We start from the raw sequence: 15263 nt of genomic DNA on the forward strand, positions 1-15263 counted from the left end.
AGAATTTTGATTTATTTTCAGGATTCTTGGGTTCTATGAGGACATTTTGGATAGTAGACTTTTGTCAGGGGAGAATTTTCTTTTATTTGTCTGAACTCTTCAGTTCAGTTAGGATATTTTGGGTAGTAGACCTTGTCAGGTGTGAATTTTGTTTTATTTCTCAGGATTTTTGGCTTCTATTCTCTGTGTCATCAGAACTACATATCCCACAGTTCCATTCACTATGTTATCAGAAATGCTATTCCCAAAGTTCATTTTTCTGTGTCATCAGAACTCCATTACCCACAGTTCCATTCTCTACCTCCTCAGGACTACATTTCTCACAGTGCCTTTCTCTATATCATCAGACTACATTTCCCAAAGTTCATTTCTTCATGTCATCAAAACTACATTTTCCATAGTGCCTTTCAGAACATCGATTGAACTACATTTTCCAAAGTTCCATTTTCTATGTCATCAGAACTCCATTTCCCACAGTTCCATTCACTATGTCACAAGAACTACATTTCCCAAAGTGCCTTTCTCTACGTCATCAGAACTACATTTCCCACAGTGCCTTAATCTATGTCATCAGAACTACATTTCCCAAAGTTCTGTTATCTAACTCTCAGGACTATATTTCCCACATTGCCATTCTCTGGGTCATCAGAACAACATTTCCCAAAGTTCCCTGCCCTACCTCATCCAAAAAACTACATTTCCCACAGGTCCTTTCTCTACATCATCAGAACTACACTTCCCACAGTGGCTTTCTGTGTGTCACTAGAACTACATTTCCCATCATACATTTCTGTACATCATCAGGACTGTACTTCCCAGAGTGTCTCTCTCTAAGTCTTCAGAACTACATTTCCCAAAGGGCCTTTCTCTATATCATTAGAACTACATTTCCCACAGTTCCACACTCTGCATTGTCAGGTCTACATTTCCCAGAGTGTCTTTCTCTATGTCATCAAAATGACATTTCCCACAGTTCCATTCTCCACATTTTCAGGACGATTTTTGCCACAATGCCTTTTTCTCAGACATCAGAACTACATTTTCACAAAGTTCCATTCTCTATGTCATCAGAACTACATTTTCTGCAGGTCATTTCTTTACATCACCAGAACTACATGTCCCATCATGCCTTTCTCTACATCATCAGAACTACATTTCCCACAGTGCCTTTCTCTGTGTCATCAGAACTTCATTTCCCAAAGTGCCTGTCTCTACATCATCAGAACTACATTTCACAAAGTTCCTGTCTCTATGTCATTAGAACTATGTTTCCTACAGTCCCGTTCACTACATTGTCAGGACTACATTTCCCAGAGTGTGATTCTCTATGTCATCAGAACTACCTTTCCCAACGTTCCATTCTCTACCTCCTCGGGAGTATATTTCCCACAGTGCCTTTCTCTGGGTCCTCAGAACTACATTTCCCCCAGTTCCATTCTCTATGTCATCAGAACTACATTTCCCAAAGTTCTATTCTCTCACTTCTCAGGACTTCATTTCCCACAATGCCACTTTCTGTGAAATCAGAACTATATTTCCTACAGTGCCTTTCTGTGCATCATTAGAAACACCTTTCCCACAATGCCTTTCTCTCTGTCATCATAACTACATTTCCCACAGTGTCTTTGGCTGTGTTAACAGAACTACGTTTCCCACAGTTCCATTCTCTGCCTACTCAAGATTACATTTCCCACATTGCCTTTATCTGTTTCCTCAGAACTACAATACCCAAAGAGCCTTTCTCTGTGTCATCAGAACTACATTTCCCACAGTTCCATTCACTATGTCATCAGAACTACATTTTCCACAGTTCCATTCTCTCCCTTCTTAGGACTACATTTCCCACAGTGCTTTTTCTACCTTTCCCAAGTTCCATTCTCCATGTCATCAGAACTGAATTTCACAAAGTTCCATTCTCTAATTTCTTCAGACTACATTTCCCACAGTCACTTTGGCTGTGTTATCAGAACTACATTTCCCACAGTTCCTTTCTATCTTTAATCAGATCTACATTTCCCACATTTCCATTGTCTATGTCTTCAGAACTATATTTCCCACAGTTCCATTGTCTATGTCATGAGAACTACATTTCCCAAATTTCCAATCTCTACCTCATCAGTACTACATTTCCCCCAGTGCTTTTTTCTGGGTCATCAGAAATACAGATCTCAAAGTTCCTTTCCCTGTTTCAGAACTACATTTCCCACTGTGCTCTTCTATGTTTCTTTAGAACTACGTTAACCAGAATGCCATTCTCTGTGTCATCAGAACTACATTTCCCACAGTTCCATTCTATATATCATCAGAACTACATTTCCCTCAATTACATTCACTATGTCATCAGAACTACATTTCCCACAATTCCTTTCTCTCTTTCAGCAGAACAATATTTCCCACAGTTCCGTTCTCTATTCATCAGAACTACATTTACCACAATACCATGCTTTACATCATCAGAAATACATTTCCCACATCTCATTTCTCGCTTTTTCAGAACATTTCCCAGAGTTCCTTTCTCTATTTCATCAGATCTACATTTCCCACTGTTCCATTCTCTACATTTTCATGAATACATTTCCCAGAGTGTCATTCTCTAAGTCATCAGAACTACATTTCCAATAATTCCATTCACTATGACATCAAAACAACTTTTCCAACAGTTCCATTCTCTAACTTCGAAGGACTTCATTTCTCACAGTGACTTTCTCTGTATAATCAGAACTACATTTCCCACAGTTCCTTTTTCTCTTTTATCAGAAGAACATTTCTTACAATTTGATTCTCTATGTCATCAGAACTACATTTCCCACAGTTCCATTCTCTATGTCATCAGAACGACATTGCTCACAGTTCCATTCACTACATTGAAATGACTACATTTCCCAGAGAGTCTTTCTCTGTGTCATCAGAACTACATTTCCCAAAGTTCCATTCTCTACCTCCTCAGGACTACACTTCCCACACTTTCTTTCTCTATGTCATTAGGACTACGTTACCCAAAGAGCCTTTCTCTACATCATCAGAACTTCATTTCCCACAGTGCCTTTCTCTGTGATATCAGAACTACATGTCCCACAGTGCCTTTTTGTGTGTCATCAGAAACACATTTCCCTCAGTGCCTTTCTCTATGTAATTCAAACTACTTTTTTTGACATTTCCATTCTCTATGTCATTAGATGTACATTTCCCACATTTCCATTTTCTACATTTTCAAGACTACATTTCCGACAGTTCCATTATCTGTGTCATCAGAACTCCATTCCCCAAAGTTCTATTATCTAACTTCTCAGGACTACAGTTCCCACAGTGCATTTCTCTGAGTCATGAGAACTACATTTTCCTACAGTTCCATTCTCTATAACATCAGAACTCCATTTCTGACAGTTCCCTTCTGTACATCATCAGAACTACATTTCCCACAGTTCCATTTTCTCCCTTCTCAGCACTACATTTCCCACAGTGCATTTCTCTAGGTCATCAGAACAACATTTCATAAAGTTCCATTATCTCCCTTCTCAGGACTACATTTCCACAGTGACTTTCTTTCTTTCATCACAATAATATTTCCCAAAGTTCCATTCTCTATGTCACCAAACTACATTTCCCACAGTTCCACTCACTACATTGTCATGACTACATTTCCCAGGGTGTGTTTCTCTAGGTCACCAGACTATGTTTTCGAAGTTCCATTCACAATGTTATCAGAGCTACATTTCCCAAAGTTCCATTCTCTACAGTCTCAGGACTACATTTCCCACAGTGTCTTTCTCTACGTCATCAGAACTGCATTTCCCTAAGTGCCTTTCTTTCTGTTATCGGAACTTCATTTCCCACAGTGCCTTTCTCTGTGACATCAGAACTACATTTCCCCCAGTACCATGCTCTACATCATTAGAACTACATTTCCCAAGATGCCTTTCTCTGTGACTTGAGAACTACATTTCCCACAGTCCATTTCCCTACGTCATCACAACTACATTTCCCACAGTTCCTTTCTCTGTGTCATCAGAACCATATTTCCCACTGTGCTTTTTTGCCATGTTATCAAACTACATTTCCCACAGTGCCGTTCTCTGTGACACTAGAAATAAATTTCCCACTGTGTCTTTCTGTAAATCATCCAAACTACATTTACCACAGTTCCTTTCTCTTCGTACCACAGAGTCACTTTCTCAAAGTCATCAGAACTACATTTCCCACAAGAACTTTCTCTACATCATCAGAACTACATTTCCCATGGTTCATCAACTACATTTTCCCTATGACTTACTCTATGTCATCAGAACTTCATTTCACACATCGCCTTTCACTGTGTCATAAGAACTCCATTTCCCAGAGTCCATTCTCTCTGTCATCAGAACTTCATTTCCCACATTGCCTTTCACTGAGTCATAAGAACTCCATTTCCCACAGTCCATTCTCTCTGTCATCAGAACTACATTCCCCACAGTTCCTTTCTCTATGTCATTAGGACTTCATTTCACACAATCCCTTTCATTGTGTCATCAGGTCTATATTTCCCATCATGCTTGCCTCTACATCATCAGAACTACATTTCCCACAGTGCCTTTCTCTGTGTCGTCAGAAACAAATTTCCCTCAGTGCCTTTCTCTATGTCATCAGAACTACATTTCCCACAGGGACTTTCTCCACATCATCAGAACTACATTTCGCAAAATGCTTTTCTCTCTGTTTTAAGAACTACATTTCCCACAGTACCATGCTCTACATTATCAGAACTACATTTGCCACATTGCCTTTCTGTGTGTTTTCATAAATAAATTTCCCAATCTGCCCTTCCTTACATCATCAGAACTGCATTTCCCAGAGTGCTTTCTCTGTGACTTCAGAACTACATTTCCCAGAGGGCCTTTCTCTACATCATCAGAACTACATTCCTCACTGTTCCTTTCTGTATGTCATCAGGACTTCATTTCCCACAATATCTTTCTCTGTGTCATCAAAACTCCTTTTCCCATCATGCTTTTCTCTAGGTCATCAGCACTACATTTCCCACAGTGCCTTTACCACGTCGTCAGAATGACATATTCCACAGTGCCTCTCTTTACATCATCAGAACTACATTTCCCACAATGCCTTTGTCTGTGTAATCAGAACTACATTTTCCACAGTTCCATTCTCTTTGCCATCAGAACCACAATTCCCACAATTCCATTCTCTACCTCCACAAGACTATGTTTTCCACTGTGCCTTTCTATGTGTCATCACAATTACATTTCCCAGAGTACCTTTCTATACATCATCAGACCTACATTTTCCACAGTTCCTTTCTCTGTGTAATCAGAATACATTTCCCACAGTTCCATTCTCTACATTGTCAGGACTACATTTCACACAGTTCCTTTCTCTATGTCATCAGAACTACATTTCCCACAGTGCCTTTCTCTACATCATCAGAACCACATTTCCCACAGTGCCTTTCTCTATGTCATCAGAACTACATTTTCCCAGTACCTTTCTCTACATCATGAGAACTGCATTTCCCACAGTTCCATTCATTGTAGGCAGAACAACATTTTCCACAGTTCCAGTCACTATGTCATCAGAACTGCATTTCCCACAGTGTCTTTCTCCACATCATCACAACTACATTTGCCACAGTGCCTTCTCCATGTTTCCAGGACTGCATTCCCCACAGTTCCATTCACTATGTCATCAGAACTTCAATTCCCACAGTTTCATTCTCTACCTTAAGGAATACATTTTCCTCAGTGCCTTTCTCTGAGTCATCAGAACTATATTTCCCACAGCACCTTTCTCTACATCATCAGTTATACATTCCCCATAGTTCCTTTCTCTACATCATCAGAACTACATTTCCTGTAGCTGGAGTTTTCCTGCCTGGCCCACAGTCAGGGCAAATCTCTTTCACCTGCCAGTCCCACAGCCACTCAGACCCGACCAAGTAAACACAGAGACTTATGTTGCTTTCAAACTGTATGGCCGTGGCAGGCTTCTTGCTAACTGTTCCTATAGCTTAAATTAATCCATTTCCATTAATCTATACCTTGCCACATGGCTCGTGGCTTACCGGCACCTTCACATGCTGTTTGTCATCGTGGCGGCTGGCAGTGTCTCTCTGACTCAGCCTTCCACTTCCCAGCTTTATTCTCCTCCTTGCCCTGCCTATACTTCCTGCCTAGCCAACGGCCAATCAGTGTTTTATTGATTAATTAGCAACACATTTGCCATACATCCCACAGCATTTCCCACAGTGCCTTTCTCTATGTCATCAGAGCAACATTTCCCATAGTACATTTCTCTATATTATCAGAACTACACTTCCAACAGTTCCATTATCTACCTTCTCAGGACTACATTTTCAACATTGCCTTTTGCTTAGTCATCACAGCTACATTTCCCAAGGTTCCTTTCTCTACGTAATCAGAACTACGATTTCCACCATACGTTTCTCTGTATCTTCAAAACCACATTTCCCACAATGCCATTTTTGTGTCATCAGAACTACATTGCCCAAGTGCCTATCTCTACATCATCAAAACTACATTTCCCTCAATGCCTTTCTCTGTGTTCTCAGAACTATATTTCCAACAATTTCTTTCTAAACATCATAAGTACTACATTTCCACAGTTCCTTTCTCTACAACATCAGAACTACATTTCCCAAAGTTCCATTCTGTACCTTGTCAGGACTACATTCCTCAGAGTACACTTTTCTATGTCTTCAAAACTATATTTCCCAAAGACTCTTTCTCTCTCATCAGAACTACATTTCCTCCAGTGCCTTTCTCTCTGACATCAGAACTACATTTCCTACAGTGCCTTTCTCTGTGTCATCAGGATGACATTTTCAGTAGAGTCTTTCTCTATGTCCTCAGAACTACATTTCCCACAGGGCATTTCTCTACATCATCAGAACTACATTTTCCAAAGTTCTATTCTCTACCTTGTCTGGACTACATTCCTCAGAGTACAATTTTCTATGTCTTCAGAACTTCATTTCCCAAAGAGACTTTCTCTCTGTCATCTGAACTACAATTCCCACAGTGCCTTTCTCTCTGTACCCTACAGTCCTTTCTCTATGTCATCAGAACTACATTTCATACATTGCCATTATCGACATCATCACAACTACATTTCCTGCAGTGCCTTTCTCTGTGTCACTAGAAATAAATTTCCTACAGTTTCTCTCTATATATCATCAGAACTGCATTTCCCTGAGGGCCTTCTCTTTGTACTCCACAGTCCCTTTACATCATCACAACTACATTTCCCATAGGAACATTCTCTACATCATCAGAACTACATTTCCCACAGTTCCTTTCTCTGTCATCAACTACAGGTTCCCGTTGTCGTAGTCTATATGTCATGAGAACAACATTTCCGAAGCTTCTATATTCTGCGTCATCACAACTACATTTTCCTCAGTGCCTTTCTCTGTGTCATAAGAACTACATTTCCCACAGTTACATTCTCTATGTCATCAGACTACATTTCCCACAGTTCCATTCTCTAAATTGTCATGTCAGAAATACATTTCCCAAGTTCAATTTACTAGATCATCAGAACTACATTTCCCAGGGTTCCATTCTCTATGTCACAAGAACTACATTTCCCACAGTTCCATTCACTATGTCATAAGAACTACATTTCTCACAGTGACTTTATCTTCATCAGAACTATATTTCCCACAATTCCTTCATCTGTGTAATCCGAACTACTTTTCCAACTGTACCTTTCTCTTTGTCATCACAACTACATTTCCCACAGTTCCATTCTCTACCTCCTGAGGACTCAATTCCCCCATGCCATTCTCTGTGCCAAAAGAACTACATTTCCCACAGAACCTCTCTGTACATCATCAGAACTACATTTCCCACAGTGCCTTTTTCTTTGCCATCAGAACTACATTTCCCAGAGTTCCATTCCTTTGTCATCAGAACTATATATCCCACAGTTCCATTGTCTACCTCTTCAGGACTACATTTCCCACAGTGCCTTTTTGTGGGTCATCAGAAGTAAATTTCCCTCAGTGCCTTGCTCTGCATCATAAGAACTACATTTTCGACCGTGCCTTTCTCTATGTCATCAGAACTACACTTTCCACATTTCTATTCTCTATGTCATCAGAACTACACTTCCCACTGTTCCATTCCCTATGTCCTCAGAACTACATTCCCCACAGTGCCTTTATCTACATCATCAGAACTTTATTTCCCACAATTCCATCCTCTGTGTAATCCGTATTACATTTGCCACTGTACCTTTCTCTATGTCATAAGAACTACATTTCCCACAGTTCCATTCTCTATGTCATCAAAACTACATTTCCCAGAGTTACAGTCTCTCCTTTCTCAGGACTACATTTCCCGCACTTGCTTTTGCTGTGTCATCAGAACTACATTTCCCAAAGTTCCATTCTCTCCCTTCTCAGGACTGCATTTCCCACAGTGCCTTTTTTGACATCAGAACTACATTTTCCACAGTGCCTTTCTCTTTGTCATCAGAAGTTCATTTCCAGAGTGCCTATCTTTATGTCATCAGAACTACATTTCCCACAGTTCCATTCACTATGTCATCAAAACTATATTTCCTACAGTTCCATTCTCTACATTGTCATGACTATATTTCTCACAGTTCTACTCTCTACATAATCAGGACTACATTTCCCTCATTGCCTTTTGTGTGTCACCAGAACTACATTTCCCACTGTTCCATTCTCTTTTTTTAAAGATTTATTTATTTATTAGGTATACAGAAGAGGGCACCAGATCTCACTACAGATGGTTGTGATCCACCATGTGGTTGCTGGGAATTGAACTCAGGACCTCTGGAAGAGCAGTCAGTGCTCTTAACCTCTGAGAAATCTCTCAACCCCAGTTCCATTCTATATATCATCAGAACTACATTTCCCAGAGTTCCATCCTCTACATTGTCATGACTACTTTTCCCACAGTTCCATTCACTATGTCATCAGAACTACATTTGCCACAGTGCCTTGCTCTACATAATTTGGACTATATTTTCCACAGTTCCTTTCTCTCTTTCATCACAACTACATTTCCCAGAGTCTCTATCTCTAAGTCATCACTACTCTATTTCCCAGAATTTCATTCACTATGTCATCAAAACTCTGTTTCCCTCAGTTCCATTCTCTATCTCCTCAGGACTACGTTTTCCACAGAGCCTTTCTCTCTGTCATCAGAACTACATTTCCCAGAGTTACATTCACTATATCATCAGAACTACATTTCCCAAAGTTCCATTCTCTATGTCATCAGAACTACATTATCCCACAGTTCCATTCTCTACATTGTCATGACTTCTTTTCACAGGGTGTTTTTCTCTAGGTCATCAGAACTACATTTCCCACAGTTTCATTTACTATGTCATCAGAATGACATTTCCCAGAGTCCCTTTCTCTAAGTCATCAGAACTACCTTTCCCAAAGTGCCTTGCCCAACATCACGAAAACTACATTTCTCAAAGTTCCATTCTCTCTTTCATCAGGACTACATTTCCCACAGTGCCTTTCCCTGTCTCATCAGAATTACATTTCTCATAGTGCCATTCTCTATGTCATCAGTACTACATTTTCCAGCATTCCATTCCCTACATTTCCCATCGTGTTTTTATCTGTGTCTTCAGAACTGCATTTACCAGAGTGCCATTCTCTACATCATCAGAACTACATTTTCACAGTTCTATTCTCTACCTTTTCAGGACTACATTTTCCTTACTGTCTTTCTCTAAGTCATCAGAACTACATTTCCCACAGTTCAATTCTCGGCGTCCTCAGGACTACATTTCCCACAGTTCCAATCACTAAATTGTCATGACTACATTTCCCAAGTGTCTTTCTCTAGTTCATCAAAACGACATTTCCCAAAGTTCCATTCTCTAACTCCTCATGCCTTCATTTCCCACAGTCCATTCTCTATGTCACCAGAAGTCCATTTCCCATTGTTCCATTCTCTGCAATGTCAGGACTATATTTTCCAGAATTCCTTTATTCATCATAAGAACTACATTACCCAGAGTCCCTTTCTCTGTGTCATCAGAACTACATTTCCCAAAGTTCTATTCTCTACCTCCTCAGGTCTACATTTCCCTCAGTTCCTTTCTCTACTACGTTTCCCTGAGTGTTTTTCTCTAGGTCATCAGAACTACATTTCCCAAAGTTCTTTTCTCTATATCACCAGAACTGCATTTCCCACATGCATTTCTCTACATCATCAGAACTACATTTCCCACAGTGCCTTTCACTCTGTTATCAGAACTACATTCCTCACAGTCCGTATCTCCGACATCATTTCCCAAATTTCCATTCTCTACAGTGTCATGACTCCATTTCTCTATATCTTCACAACTACATTTCCCACAATGCCTTTCTCTACATCATCAGAGCTGCATTTCCCACAGTGCCTGTCCCTGTGTCATCAAAACTACGTTTCCCATCATGCCTTTCTCTACTTAATCAGAACTACATTTCCCACAGTGTCTTTTTCTACTTTGGCCGGACTACTTTTCCCACAGTGTCTTTCTCTAGGTCATCAGAACTTAATTTTCACACTTTTGTTCTCTATATCATCAGAACTACATTTCCCACAGTTCCATCCTCTACAATCTCAATGGTACATCTGACCGTGCCTTTTTCTACATCATCAGATATACATTTCCCACAGTGCCTTTCTCTCTGTTATCAGAACTACATTTCTCACAGTTACTTTCTCTGTGACATCAGAACTATATTTACCCCAGTACCATGCTCTACATCATTAGAACTACATTTCCCAAGATGCCTTTCTTTGTGACTTGAGAACTACATTTCCCACACTCCTTTTCCCTACGTCATCACAACTACATTTTCCACAGTTCCTTTCTCTGTGTCATCAGAACCATATTTCCCACTGTGCTTTTTTGCCATGTCATCAAACTACATTTCCCACAGTTCCTTTCACTATGTCACCACAACTACATTTCCCCTGTTCCATGCTCTATGTCATCAGAACTACATTTCCTAAAGTGCCTTGCTCTACATCATCAGAACTACATTCTCCATAGTTCCTTTCTCTGTTTCATTAGAACTTCATTTTCCACAGTGCCTTTCTCTCTGTCATCAGAACTACGTTTCCCACAGTTCCCTTTTCTATGTCATCAGAACTACCTTTCCTACAGTTCCATCGTCTCCCTTCACAGGACTACATTTCCCACAGTGCCTTTATCTGTGTCATCATAACTACATATCCCAAAGTTCCATTCTCTCCCATTCTCAGGACTATATTTCCCAGAATGCATGTCTATCTGTAATCAGAACGACATTTCCTACAATGTCTTTCTCTGTGACATCGGAACTTTATTTCCCACTGTGACTTTCTCTACATCATCACAACTACATTTCCCAGAGTGCCTTTCAGTGTGTCATCAGAACTACCTCTTCCAGAGTTCCATTCACTATGTCATCAAAACTACGTTTCTCACAGTTCCATTCTCTACAATCTCAGGACTACATTTCCCACAGTGCCTTTCTCTGCGTCATCACAACTACAATTCCCAATGTTTCTTTCCCTATGTCATCAAAACTACATTTCCCACCGTGCCTTTCTCCGTGTCTTCAGAACTACGTTTACCACAGTGCCTCTGTCTACATAATCAGAACCAGCTTTCACACGGTGCCCTTTTCTGTGTAATCAGAACTACATTTCCCACAGTTATTTTCTCTTTCATTGGAACCACATTTCCCACGTGTCCATTCTTTACATTGTCATGACTACATTTCCCAGAGTATCTTTCTGTAGGGCATTAGAACTACATTTCCCAAGTTCCATTTGCTAAGTCATCACAACTACATTTCCCAGAGTTCCATTCTCTAACTTCTCAGGACTACATTTCTCAAGTGCCTTTCTATCATCATCAGAACTACATTTCCCACAGTGTCTTTCTCTGTGTCAACTAATCTACATTTCCCACAGTGCCATACTATACACCATCATGACTACATTCCCACAGTTCCTTTTGTTCTTTCATCAGAACTTCATTTCCCGCAGTTCCATTCTCTACCATGTCAGGACTCCATTTCCCAAAGTGTCTTTTTCTAAGTCATCAAAATACCATTTCCCACAATTCCATTCTCTACCTTCTCAGGACTATATTTCCCACAGTCCCTTTCCCTGTGTCTTCAAAGTACATTTGCCACAGGGACTTTCGGAGTGTCATCAAAACGACATTTCCAACAGTTCCATTCTCTCTGTCATCAGAACTACGTTTCCCACAGTACCTTGCTATACATCATCAGAACTACATTTCCCACAGTTCCATTCTCTGTGTCATCAGAACTACATTTCCCATAGTTCCTTTCTGTCTGTCATCAGAAATAAATTTCCCACAGTGCCTTTGTCTGTGTCATCAGAATGATATTTCCCACAGTGCCCTTCTCAACAAAACTAGAACTACATTTTCCCACAATCACATTCTCTGTGTCATCAGAACTACGTTTCCCAGAGTTCTTTCTCTAGGTCATCAGAACTACATTTTTTCACAGTTCCATTCACTATGTCATCAGAACAACATTTCCCACAGTTCCATTCTCTACCTCCTCAGGACTACTTTTCCCACAGTGCCTTTTTCTATGCAATCAGAACTACATTTCCCACAGTGCCTTTCTCTGTGTAATCAGAACTACATTTCCCAAAGGGCTTTTCTCTATGTCATCAAAACTACATTTCCCACAGTTCCATTCTCTTCCTTTTCAGGACTACATTTCCCACAGTTCCATTCTCTCTGTCATCTGAACTACCTTTCCACATGTTGGTATTTATGCCAATACCAAGCTGTTTTTATTACAGTAGCTCTGCAGTAGAGCTTGAGGTCAGGGATCGTGATGCCTCCAGAGGTTGTTTTATTGTACAGGGTACTTTTGGCTATCCTGGGTTTTTTGTTTTTCCATATGAAGTTGAGTATTATTCTTTTCAGGTCTGTGAAGAATTGTGTTGGGAATTTGATCGGGATTGCATTAAATCTGTAGATTGCTTTTGGAAAGATTGCCATTTTTACTATATTAATCTTGCCTATCCATGAGCATGGGAGATCTTTCCATTTTCTGACATCTTCAATTTCTTTCTTCAGAGACTTAAAGTTCTTGTCATGCACGACCTTCACTTGCTTAGTTAGAGTTACCCCAAGGTATTTTATATCATTTGTGGCTATTGTAAAGGGTGATGTTTCTGTATGTCATCAAAACTTTCTCTACATCCACAGAACTACATTTCTCACAGTGACTTTCTCTGTGTCATCAGAACTAAATTTCCCACGGGGCCTTTCTAAACATTATCAGGACTACATTTCCCACAGTGCCTTTCTCCACATCGTAAGAACAACATTTCTCACGTCTTCAACAACTCCACATCTGACTGAAGGCTGATCTCAAATATTTTATTATTATTATTGTCAGCATTCTTGGATTCAATAAGGACATTTTGGATGGTAGACCATTGTTATGGGAGAATTTTGTTTTATTTGTCTAGATTTTGGGTTCAATAATTACCTTTTTGATAGCAGACATTTTGGGAGTAGAATTTTTTAATTTGTCTCGATTCTTGAGTACAAATAGGAGATTTTTGATAGTAGACCTTTGTGAGGGGAGAATTTTGTTTTATTTTTCTGGATTCTTGGTTACAATATGGATGTTTTGCACAGTAGACCTTTGTCACAGGAAAATTTTGGTTCATTTGGTTGGATTCTTGGGTTCAATAAGGATATATTGGATAGTAGACCATTTTCAGGGGAGAATTTTATTTTATTTTCTGTATTCTTGGTTTCAGTGTGTACATTTTGGATAGTAGACCTTTTCACCGGAGAATTTTGTTTTCTTTGGATTCTAGTGTTCAGTTTGTACATTTTGGATAGCAGACCTATTACTTAAAGTCCACCTGACCTAGGTGGTGTCTCCTTGTGAAATTTGTCTTAAATGAGGAGGCTTGCATGTGGACTGTTATTACTGCTAGTCCTTGAAAGTGGCTAAGGGAGACATCTGATTCCAGAGAAAGCCTTTCCTGAGGCTGTTCTCCAAACACCTGGAATGTGTATGTCCAAAGAGTGATCAGTCCACACTGTTAGCCCTTCTAGGGGAAAGTCAATTTGGAAAGCTATGAAGGCACACATGATTTTCATAACAGAATACAGCTGATATACAACAAGCCAAGGAGCACCAAAAACTCCTTGGGATTTGGCTTCCTCTGGAGGAATTCCCTGATTCCTCCAGGTAGTGACTTTGCCATAACCAGCTGAGTCCTTACGATATATTCCTGTGGCCAGCAACATGACTTCAAAACTACATCTACCACAGTTTCATTCTCTGTGTCATCAGAACTACATTTCCCACAGTTCCATTCACTGTGTCATCAAACTATATTTCCCAAAGTTCCAGTCTCTAACTTCTCAGGACTACGTTTCCCTAAGTGTCTTTCTCTATGTCATCAGAACTACATTTCCCAAGGTTCCATTCTCTACATATCAGGACTACATTTCCCACAGTTCCATTCTTTTTGTCATCAGAACTACATTTCCCATAATGTCTTTCTATGTGACATCAGAACTCTATTTCCCACAGTACTTTTCTCTACATGACAACTACATTTCCCACAGTGCCTTTCTGTATGTCATAAGAACTACATTTCCCAAACATCCTTTCTCTAGATCTTAAGAAAAACATTTCCCTCAGTGCCTTTCTCTGTGTCATCAGAACTACATTTCCCAAAGTTCCTTTCCCTACCTCATCAAAACTCCATTTCCCACCATGCTTTTCTCTGTGTCTTCTCAACTACAGTTTCCCACAGTTCCATTCTCTATGTCATCAGAACTACATTTTGCATGGTTCAATTCACTATATCATCAAAACTGCATTTCCCACATTTCCATTTTCTACCTTCTTAGGACTACGTTTCCCACGGTGCCTTTCTCTGCATCATCAAAACTACAATTCCCAAAGTTTCTTTCCCTAAGTCATCAAAACTAAATTTCCCACCGTGCCTTTCTCTGTGTCTTCAGAACTACTTTTACCACAGTGCCTTTGTTTGTGTCATCAGAACACATTTTCCCACAGTTCCATTCTCTGTTGTATCAGAACTACATTTTCCACAGTTTCATTCTCTATTTTCTTTTATTTGTCTGGATTCTTGGGTTCAATAAGGACATTTTTGAATGTAGAGACTTTTGTCAAAGAAGAATTTTGTTTTATTTGTCTGGATTCTTGGGTTCAGTGTGTACCTTTTAGATAGTAGACC

This window comes from Peromyscus eremicus, unplaced genomic scaffold (genome assembly GCF_949786415.1).
Source record: "Peromyscus eremicus unplaced genomic scaffold, PerEre_H2_v1 PerEre#2#unplaced_92, whole genome shotgun sequence".
Classification (NCBI taxonomy): domain Eukaryota; kingdom Metazoa; phylum Chordata; class Mammalia; order Rodentia; family Cricetidae; genus Peromyscus; species Peromyscus eremicus.